General features: G+C 41.5%; 1 protein-coding gene across 2 annotated transcripts in view; it reads left to right on the top strand.

Annotated features, from left to right (window-relative positions):
* The window catches only part of ESRRG (estrogen related receptor gamma), a 1147729-nt gene that overhangs the window by 640026 nt on the left and 495648 nt on the right, over positions 1–12055 (top strand). The gene's annotated exons all lie outside the window — the stretch shown is intronic.

Here is a 12055-nt window from a genome sequence, read left to right as displayed (position 1 = left end):
GAGAACAAATAGCCCTACCATTTGTTGTCAGACTAGACTTCCATTCACTTAGAAAGGACCACCTGAAAAAAAAATGCCAAGTTTGAGAGTCTGCAGCTCATGTGTCATTGACTGGTATGTGCTGAGTTTTACAAATGTTGTTCCTATTGATGTACTACACATTTTCTGAAAGAAACTTGCAAAAGTGTCAACAAATTACTGAGATAAAAAAGACTTTTCACAAGGAGCCGTTTTGCAAGTTTCAGTTCCTGGCCAAGTTACTCCTCCCATCTCCCCTCCTTTAGTCGGCTACAGTCTCACATTTCCAGCTTGGGTAGATTCAACTATTTTGTCAGCTTTTCATGACACTAGACATCAAAAAAAATCACAGCCTGGTGTGCCACTAAAACTGTTCCCTTATATGTCTCTTCACTTCTGAATAGCATTTCCCCAGGAATAAAAAAAAAAAAAAGGCACACACATCAGTCCAGAGTTTGGGCCAGTCTATCCATTTCTTATTGTGCACAGTAAAACATTCAGTTTATAATGCATTCTGGCTGCTGACATGGTTATCTTTACATAGTTCTCTTATAGCATAACCTGAACTTATGGTATTCAATGCCAAGCTTTACAACAGTTCTCAGTTTCTTAACAATGACCTCCCAAGCCTCTGATGTGACCCAGTACTTTGTCAATATACTGCAAATACATAGGTTAATACAAATATTTGTGCACATATGACACGTACAATAATACACACATACCATCATTAAAACAAGATAAATGCAATATAAATCATATCAATATAGTTATGATTTCTAGTTTATGACCCTGTTTATCTATGGAAACTTCTTTTTGAATTTATGTTCAAGCAGTTGTATATTTGTTGTATATTATCTTGTTTAATTGTTTCTCAATATTCTAACCACTGTGAATGCTGCATCAATTGTAAAACTCTAATTTTACTCCTTTTATATTTTCTATGCTGTTTGTACAAAATAGCTATGTTTGTATAATTTATTTTTATTATTTTTTATAATTGTTTACTGTGTATCTGGAGCTTTTCTCCCCCAGTCTCCGCTGAAAACAGTCATCTTGTGTCCAGTCGGACTAACCTGGTAAACAAATGGAAAATAAATAAAATATACTAAGAAAATCAATCAATATACCAAGAAAAATCCAAAACTTAAGAAAAAAAAAACAGAAGAAAGGAAAATGTTTCCTTGATGCTGTCATGAAAATCCCACTCACTTATTCAGATATTATGGGCAAACATATATATATATATATATATATATATATATATATATATATATTTATATTACACCATATATAATATATTAGGCAAAATAACGTACCCAACACACTAGTCATAGGTGACTCTAGTCAGACACACTGATGTCCCACTTACCAGGCTAAACAAGGAAAAGGTTACTTTCAGCTGCCTGTTGGGTGCCAGGATCTGCCACATAAGACATGCACTCGGGTCACTCCACAACGAAGTACAAATATGACTGTCATTGTCCATGTTGGTGTGAATGACCTGAGACATGTCTCCCTGGACTACATGAAAAGAGACATGGAAGAGCTCTCAGATCTTGTAGCCCAGGGAGGTATGACCCTAGCCCTGAGTAGCATTCTGCCATCGCCCAGAATGATACCGCAGTACAAGGACAAAATGATTTGACTTTACCAATTGGCTAGGCTTCTGGTGTCATTCTAAGGGGATCCAGTATCTGTCTGCCTGGGACAACATGGTCGACAGACCATGATGCTTTGCCAGAGATGGCCTGCACCTGTCGCCCATGGGATTCCGGATACTGCCTAAGGCTCTTGCCGCCCCTATAGTGCCTTTTTTAGACATGTTTCAAATGTAACAGGAACAGGCAAGCAAAAACTGAGGGTAATGCTACTCAATGCTAGAAGTCTAAATCTCAAAATGCACTCACTCAAGGCACTCCTTAAAATGGAGAACATCGATACCTGTGCTGTGACTGAGACCTGGTTCAAGGCTCCAAAGAGCACCCCTGCACTACCAGGCTATAACTCATACCACACTTTTCGGCCACGTAACCTGGACTGGAACACCAAAGGCAGAGGTGTGCCCATATTCATTAAGGATATCCACACCTCCAGGCTAGTTGCTCAGCATAATGCATCCGAGGTTATCCAAGTGCAACTAACTCTGGGCAAAACTGCAATCCAAATTGTAGCTTGCTACAGATCCCCCATCATGTCCCACTCCACTTTTCTTGATATACTGGAAAATATTAGGGTTCAAACACCCTAATAATGGGTGATTTCAACTACCCCACCATTAACTGGGAAAACTACTCATGTACCAACACCTTCACTCAATGCTTTCTGGAATTCATAAATTCCAATGCCCTGGATCAACTTATCCACACCCCCACCAAGGGCAACAATATCCTAGACCTAGTCATTACCAACATGAATGACCGGTGTTCCACACCCGAAGTCAACTCCTTGTTGGTCAGATCCGACCATAAGCTAGTCACTCTAGATATCCACATCCCGCCCCCACCCCACATTAAGGAAACCATGGTAAAAAAATTTCTCCAATTCCAACTTCATGCTTCTTAAGACAGAAGTGGCGAACTTCATGGCACCCATGCAGGCGGCCAATACAGTTACGACTGCTGAATCCTATACAAATGCACTCTATAAGCACTTACATGAGTGCATGGATCGTGCTATCCCAAACAGAACCAAGAAGTTATCCTCCAAAAAAAGGAAGCCAATCTGATGGTCCCCTGCTATAAACAAACTGTACAACAGAAGGAAGAAACTGTTGCAAAAGAGAGTAAAATCCCATGAGTGGTGGAACTCCCTGGTCAGCCTCAGAAAGACGCTGAGATCCCTTATAAGAGCATCCAAAGCTAGCTATGAAAATAAAATTGCCACTGATTCTAAGGATAACCACAAAGCATTCTATACCTATGTCAAGAATCTCACGGGCAACACCCAGATCTGCTCTGACTTACAGCACAACTGCATTAAAATTACAGAACCAACTGATATTGCCAACATTCTGGCAGATAGGCTCAGTGCTAACTTTACCACCCTCTCACACCCTAAAGGGCCCATATCTATACAGGAAGAATGCAGAGTCCCTGTAATCACAACTACAGAGATAAAACTGCACTCTGTAAAGCCAAAAACACAGCATCCATGGGACTGGACAACATCCCAGGCTGCATTTTACACGAACTTCAGAACGAACTGGCTCCCCACCTAAGCACTATGTTCAATCATAGCCTCACATCAGGCTTTGTGCCCACTGAATGGTGCACAGCAGCAGTTATCCCACTCCACAAAGGGGGAGCCACCACTGATCCCGGGAACTATCTTCCTATTAGCCTGATGAGCTTGGTCTGCAAGGCCATAAAACATATAGGTTCATAGGTAGGTACTAGGCTATCGGCCCTGGGGCCTATACAATCCCAGCCAAAAAGCTACCCTGGCTTTTACCACCCAAGAAAATTATTTTCCTGTGCCACTGTCGAGCAGAGCCACAGAGGTGATCCCCGGGGTGAATTTCCTATTTTCCATCCAATTATCAAGATTTTTCTTGAAGAGTGCTAATGAAGAGCTTTGTTTGATATAGATAGGTAGTTTATTCCAGAGTATGGGAAGTCTCTGGGACAGGAATCTATCCCTCTGGCATGTTCTGTTTATTGTGGTGACAAGGTTTAGGTCCCTAGAGTGTGTAGCCTGGAGGGATTGGGATTTCTTTAAGTGGAGCATGTCCAGAAGCTCTGGGTTTGACATAGCTTTGTATGTTAGGCAGAGATCACCTCTGAGTAGGTGATATGCGACAGAGTAAAGCTGGAGTTTTTTGAGATGGTCTGCGTAGGACATCTGTTTGGGGCCGGTAATCCTCTTTGTGAGGTATTTCTGTGGCCTTTCCAGTTGATGTAGATATCTTGTGAGGTACATACCAAAAGGGGCGTTATACTCTATAATGGGTCTAATGAGTGATGAGTAGAGGGGAACAATGACCTCTTTTTTTCTGGATAAGAAACCTTTTGTGATGAGGTGTGCCACGTAGAAGGATTTCCTGGCTACTATGGTGATGTGATTATCAAAGGAGAGAATACTGTCCACCTGTGTCCCAAGGTCTCTTATCACACATTTGGTGTTAAGTATACTACCACCTATGTTGTAGTTCATGGGTACAGAGTTTTTACCAAAGGGGATGACAATGCACTTTTTGGCATTGAGCTTGAGGCCATGGCTTACCAGGCATCTGTCTCAGTGAGGCTCTTTTGTAGGATGTCCACATCACTAGGAGTTTCGATTATGGCTCCTAGTTTGCAGTCATCTGCGAACTTCGTTAGCAAAAGACCTTCTGTGTTAGCCTGTACTTCAGAGAAGTAAATACCAAACAGGAGAGGACCCAGGACTGAACCCTGTGGTACTCCACTTGTCCCTGGTCTGAAATCGGATTTGGAGTCTGCTACTTTCACAGTGTGGGTTCTGTCAGTAAGCCAGTTGCCAACCCATCTTGTGACATAGGAATTTATACCTAGTTTAGTGAGTTTATCTATAATTCTAGAGTGGGGGGTGGTGTCAAAAGCCTTGGCAAGATCTAGATAAGCTGTGTGAACCACCTTACCCTTGTCTATGGCTTTGGTGACTGCTTCAAAGAAGTCTATCAGGTTTAGGAGACATGATCTGCCTTTTACAAACCTGAACTGGGTGGAGTCCAGAGTTTGGAGATTACCAATGTCTTTGTTTATAAGTTCCATGATGATACGTTCCATGGCCTTGCAGACCAGGCTTGTCAGGCTAATGGGGCAGTAGTTCCCTGGGTCCATGGTGGCTCCCCCCTTGTGGAGTGGGATAACTGTCGCTGTGTGCCATTCAGCATGCACAAAATCTGAGGTGAGGCTATGATTGAAAAAAAATAAACAGCCTCTGCAAGGCTCGAACCTAGAACCCTGCACACCATAGCCAAAGTGATTTACCACTAAGCCCTGTCAGATATCATCATGGAACTCATAAACAAAGACATTGGTAACCTCCAAACTCTGGACCCCACCCAGTTCGGGTTTGTGAAAGGCAGATCATGCATCCTGAACCTAATTGACTGCTCTGAGGCAGTCAATGAGGCTAAGGTGGTTGCAGATCATGCATCCTGAACCTAATCGACTTCTCTGACGCAGTCGATGAGGCTAAGGTGGTGCACACAGCCTATCTTGACCTCGTCAAGGCTTTTTACACCATCCCTCATTTTGGAATTATAGCTAAACTCACTAAACTAGGTATAAAACCCTACGTCACAAGATGGGTTGCCAACTGACTCACTGACAGAACCCACACTGTAAAAGTTGCAGACTCCAAATCTGACATCAAACCAGTGACAAGTGGAGTACCATAGGGTTCAGTCCTGGGACCTCTCCTGTTTGGTATCTACTTCTCTAAAGTACAGGCTAACACAGAAGGCCTCTGGCTAACGAAGTTCGCAGATGACTGCAAACTAGGAGCCATAGTCGAGTCCCCAAATGATGTGGACATCCTACAGAAGGACCTCACTGAGATAGATGCCTGGTGTTAGAGCCATGGCCTCAAGTGCAATGCCAAAAAGTGCATTGTCATTCCCTTTGGTAAAAACTCTGTACCCGTAAGCTACCACATAGGTGGTAGTCTACTTAACACCGAATGTGTGATGAGACCTTGGGACCCAGGTGGATAGTAGTCTCTCCTTTGATAATCACATCGCCACAGTAGTCCGGGAGTCCTTCTACATGGCACACCTCATCACAAAAGGGTTCTCATCCAGGAAAATGAGGTCATTGTTCCCCTTTACTTGACACTCATTAGACCCATTATAGAGTACAACGCCTCTTTTGGAATGTACCTCAGAAGACATTTGCAGCAGCTGGAAAGGCTGCAAAAGTACCTCACAAAGAGGATTACTGGTCTCAAACAGATGCCCTACACTGACCATCTAAAAAAACTCCAGCTTTACTCCGTAGCATATCGCCTACTCCGAGGTGATTTCTGCCTAACATATAAAGTTATGTTGTTGGACATGCTACACCTAAAGAAATCCCAATCCCTCTGAGCTACACTCTCTAGGGACCTAAACCTTGTCACCACAATAAACAGGACATGCTGGAGAGATAGATTCCTGTCCCAGAGACTTCCCATACTCTGGAACAAGTTACCCATCTATGTCAAGCAAAGTTCCTCATTAGCACTTTTCAAGAAAAATCTTTGAGTGGATGGGAGGTAGGAAAATATACCCCGGAAATCACTTCTGTGGCTCTGCTCGACAGTGGCACAGGAAAATAACTTTCGTGAGTGGCATAAGCCAGGGAAACTTGTTGGCTAGGCTTACTTAGGCCCTTAGGCCGATAGCCTAGTAACTACCTATGAAGCTATTATTAGACTAAATACAATATTATGTAGCATTGAAAGGTGCTGACATAAGGGTGACAGTTCATTATTTACTCATAAAGCAAATGTCAGAGTGGAAAAGTTCAAATAGTGGATAAAGAGATGGAGGGGAAGAGAAGAAAGAGTGAGAAAAAGTATTTGTTAGAAGTAATAATTAGGGTAGATATGGGAGGCAGGAGAAAAAATGAGTAAAAGCAACATTACAAGTAAGAGAAACGAAACCAAGGAAAAGAAGAAATAACATGGACAACAAGATTTACTGTGTGTGTGTGTGTGTGTGTGTGTGTGTGTGTGTGTGTGTGTGTGTGTGTGTGTGTGTGTGTGTGTGTTGTAAAAGAACTATAAAGCAAATCTGCACTGACACCTGCTTGCTGCCCTGTTGAGGGGGACACTTGTGCAAGTGCAGTGGACTAGCTCCAGTAGAAAGGGATGGCAGCATAACTCTCAACATTATAGAACAAGAAATCTGGACAAGGCCATAAATAATAGGGGACAAAGGCCCAAAAATGGGACAATTTATAAATATTGCACTTACAAACTTAGAAAGTTGATAAACAGGTTTTGCATTAGATTGAATTTTCTTAAGGATATGAAGTCTGAAAATCAAACGCCTGTCAACTTTCTGACTTCAGTGTTCAATGATTTGCCAGTGATTTGACAGAAAACTGCAATTTTATGAAAAACAGACAAAAAATCTGGACTTTCTGCAAAAATCTGTACTGTTGAGAGATATGGATGGGAGACTTGAACCAACACTCATCAATCATTTTCTTTTGTTTGCCAAAGCCATCACAGCAGTGTTTTGCAGAGAGGTGGGAAAAGCCTTAAATTTGACTGGTATGTTGTGTGGGTGTGGGAAGCTGTGTTTGTGGAAGGTGGAGGTGTGCCTTTAAGTGTGGTGCGAATGTTATGGATTATGAAATGGAGAGATTAAGAGTAAAATTTTGCTCAGTGAAGTCCCCAGCAATTTCATCACTGCTTGATTCAGACATATACATTCCCCTGTGTTTGTTTGAGTGCATTGTTCTGGAGTGTAGTTTCATTGCTACAGCTGCTGCTACTCTTTCAATACAAGTATCTGCTTTGCAAGTTTTCTCCAGGAGTCTGTTGCTGAGAGGATGACAGACATGCTACAGGTATACAATTAAGACAAACTAGATAAAGCAATAGTAAGAAAAAGTACTAGGTCACATCAGAGGCTTGGGAGGTCACTGTTAAGAAACTGAAAACTGTTGTAAAATGTATCATTAAATACCATAAGTTCAGGTTATACTATAAGAGAATAACTATGTAAAGATAACCATGTCAGCAGCCAAAATGCATTATAAGTTGAATATTTTACTGTGCACATTTTAAATGGATAGACTGGCCTAAACTCTGGACTGAAGTGTTTGCTTTTTTTTTTTTTTTTTTATTCCTGGGAAATGCTATTCAGAAGTGAAGAGGCATAGAGACATACAAAGGAACAGATTTAGTGGTACACCAGGCTGTGATTTTTTTTTTATGTATATTGCCATGCAAAGCTGACTAAATAGTTGAATCTAGGGGTCGCCACAGCAGAACTCCGGTCCGCTAATGATTGGCAGTTGATTTTTACATACCGGCTTGCCAGGCCTGACTCACAACCTTCAACGAAAAGGTACCCATTGCACATGTGTCCCCACGAAAAAGACGCTCTAGCTGAAAAAGAACTGGACAGACAGCTTACTATGAGGGCAACAAGCTAAAGCTGGAAATGTGGACTGTAGCACTGAAGGGAGGGATGGAGGAGTCCATAGGAATTGCAAGGACCAGTGACATGACACTCTTGGGGCCAACAGTTAATTTTATTTATCATAAACTGGACTATCTTCTAAGTATCTGTTTTTCAGAAGACACTTTTGTGGTTGAGAGTAATACAGGTTAAAAGTTTTTAAGAGTTTCACATTTGTGAGGTGTATTTAAGTTGTGCAGTGTGCAACACATTAAAATGATCCCTTGTTTGTTGCTTTATCATGGTGGTAGCACAGTACCGCAGGGTATAATTTCTGATATAGGAGTGGATCTTCAACTCTGAAATACCAAAAAATGCCTGTCCCAAATCCAGTTGTTCTGGGTCAGTAGGAATGCCTGCTAGACTAGAAAGTGGTAGCAAGCCAAACTTACAACCTTTGAATACATATGTATGTTAAAACAGTGGGTTTAAAACATGTTATCTGTCTAACTAGAGCAGTGCCCTTTGAAGGTTCCATGGTTTTAAATGAGTCAATCCATTGTTTGGAGGGTGCTCTGCATAGATCTAAAAGTCTCAGGTATAAATAAAAATAAAATAGTTCTACTGTTAGGAGTTTTGAGATGATTTAATCACAGGCTCAGATGCCATTGTGAAAGTTAATTTGTATTTATCAAAATTAATCCAGGCAGATTAGCATTGATATAAGAAAGTGCTTTTTCTATCAAAATGAATGTAACAGAGCAACGCATGTTACGCTTGCTTTAAACCCACTGTTTTTTTAACATGCATATGTATTCAATTGTCTTCAACTCTCTCATAATACTGAATGTTCAAATGGGTCCCTTTAAATTAGCTACAGTTCCCTTTATACTAGCTCCATGAAATTATATTTTCTAAGTGGCTGAGAGGAGGGGTGTCTTACTTTATTTCAAGTATAATCCATAACCATGTATCCCTTTCTCACCAAGGTGTTGAGTGGCTTTGTCATTTGCATTGCTCCATGTTGCCAGTCCAGTGGTAGTAAGGACAGCAGTGGTGTGAGTTACGTAGGCACATCTCTGTGTCATCTGTTAGGAATGCAGACTCATTTTATAATCTGACATTCTGACATCTAGCTTGCTGTTACTTATGGCACTGGTTTGCCATAATTGTCATAGATAAACTAAGGAAAGAAAAACTGTCATTGTTTCACTTCAGAATGGATTATATGTAAAACCACTTTATATCATTATTGGAGTCTAGCTTTGTAGAATACCTAAATGTGCATTGCAGTGTCAATCCTATTTAAATGTTTTTTTCATTTTAGTATAGAAGTTTAGAGTTTCAAGTAAAATACGTATTTCTGAGTGCTGATATATGCACAATTGACAGGTTTTTTTTCTTCCTTTCCCTTTTATGCTGTATTTTTTTCATTTTATTTCTACGGCCTGAAGTCCATTTCCTGCTAAATTCAAAAGAAATGGACAGTATTTGCTTATTTCCTGTCCTTTTTATTTTTATCCAGCCTATTGCACATGGTGTTGGAAGTTTCTGCTACCAGCAGGTGCCAACTTTCCAGCCTCGTCAGCCATAGTTGTTCATAGATTTCCTGCAGTCTAACTGATTCCTCGAGTCCCAGGAAATGTTCTTTCCTCATGTGCAGCTACTCCCAACGGCGAGTGATTTCTTACTTTTTTACTTGTCTTGTCACACTAATTTGCTTTATATTACTCTCAATTTCATGCTTCTTTTGTGGCATTCCTGTTTTGTCTGGGTTATCAGTATTTTGATTCCTTGTAGCAAATCTACATGTTCTGTTTGCTTAGTCCCACTTAAGCCCTCCCCTGGAGCATTAGTCTCCCTGTTTGATATGCAAGAATACTCGCCTCTTTTCCAGACTGCTTCAGTGATTGACTTGAATTTTACTGCTGCTGAATCTTTTTCTAGCTCACTTGTGAAATGGAACCAGAGACTCAGTCTCTCTGAAGCAGGAGAAGAACAGTGCTTGGGGCATTTATTCCTCGCTGTCTGTAGTCTGCTATCTGTAAAATGAGTGTCTTTATGTATCACGACTCACTTGGTTACTAGCAGTGGCATTACTGAACTTTCATCAGTTAAGGCAGGGAGGCTGTTAAAAAGAAATAATGGCACAGCTAGGAGTACTCAGATTACTCAAATCAATATTTTATTTTTTTCTGAGCAGTTTTCAGAAAGAGGATGACTGTCTCACAGAGAAGGAAAAAAATGCAATCGCATTTTAAATTAATACCTCCACTAAATATTTGTACACAGTGTCTTTGTGTCTTTTGGCTTTTCCTGGTTAGGGGTCGCCACAGCGGAACTCCAGTCCGCTAATGATTGGCAGTAGATTTTTACATGCTGGCTTGCCGGGCCTAATGCACAACCTTCAACGAAGGAATGCTCATTCATGCATGTCGACACACAGAAGACACTCTAACTGAGAATAGAACGGGCAACGTCTAACTGTGAGGCGACAACGACACCGCAGCTTACATAATATGAGTATTCACTTATAACTCAACCTATTTTTTATTGTTGTTAAGAGCATGCGGCTAATAATGTTGCCTAATTTATTCAGTTTGTGGAACAGCATTTAAAGAGGTATGTAGATGTAACATGTAGATGAGTGGCCCATTTGCCTCTCCCAGGAGAGGGTAAGGTCTGAGTGCACTCATTGTCACACAGGGTGGTGAAGTCTCCCTGTTGGAGACCAGAGAGACCACTGTACATGCTGCAAGGCTAAGGACATGACTGTTTGATAGAAGTGGAAATGAGGGAACACCCTCTGCAGATAGCCCATTGCACATCCCCTCCCCATACCTCAGAAGGTGCACACAGTTTGGGTCTAAAAGAAAATCAGTATACTCTTCAAACCACCCATAAATGGCTGCTTAATGATGATCCCTGCTGGTTAGCTTTCACCTGGTGAAGGAAATGAATGGGCTGATGATGGACAGAGAGAGGGAGAGCATGATGGTCTGCAGGCATCTGAGGCAAAAATTCTAAAAAAAAAAAAGAACTGCGTAATCCTTGTACCTAGCTCCTGATTGACAGACCACAGAAGGTGTGTTCAGGTAAGAACACATCAAAGTGCATCATGATTAACACCAGGGTTCCACAGGGATGTGTTCTCAGCCCACTGTTATTCACCATCCTGACCCACGACTGCTATGCTAAGCACAAGTGCAACCATATCATCAAGTTTGCTGATGACACCACAGTCGTGGGGCTCATCACAATCGAGGATGAAAGGGCATACAGAGAGGAGGTGGCATCTCTGATCAGTTGGTGCGAGGGGAACAACCTTGACCTGAATGTAACCAAGACCAAAAAGATTATCATCGACTTCAGGAAAAGGAGAACAAACCACCCACTCGGATCAATGGTGAGGGTGTGGAGAGGGTTAATAGTATAAAATTCCTGGATGTACACATATCAGAGGATCTCTCGCGGTCAGGAAACACCAGTTAACTGGTCACGAAAGTGCATCAACGCCTCCACTTTTTAAGAAGGCTGAAAAAAGCTAATCTTCCTTCTCATATTCTCTCCACCTTCTATAGAGGTGCAATAGAGAGCATTCTCATCTGCAACTTCACAATGTGGTTTAGAAGCTGCACAGTTACAGAAAGGAAGGTGCTGCAAAGAGTGATGAGGGTTGCAGAGAAGGTAACAGGTTCCAGTATTCCATCGGTACAACATCTTTATTCTGCAAGAAGCATTCAAAAGGCCATCAAAATAATACAGGACAACACACATCCTGTGCATGGACTGTTTAAGCACCTGCCATCGGGTAGGAGATATTGTAGCACCCGCTGCAGGACTACAAGATTTACTAACAGTTTCTACCTAACAATGATTAGAATTATGAACTTGGGCACTAGTCCCATTGGTCTGGACACTAAGTAAGTCAACTTTTATTTATTTGTGCAGTATAGA

Source organism: Protopterus annectens, chromosome 1.part0 (assembly GCF_019279795.1).
Source record: "Protopterus annectens isolate FY-2018-M chromosome 1.part0, PAN1.0, whole genome shotgun sequence".
Classification (NCBI taxonomy): domain Eukaryota; kingdom Metazoa; phylum Chordata; order Ceratodontiformes; family Protopteridae; genus Protopterus; species Protopterus annectens.
This window is presented reverse-complemented; position numbering and strand designations above follow the sequence as displayed.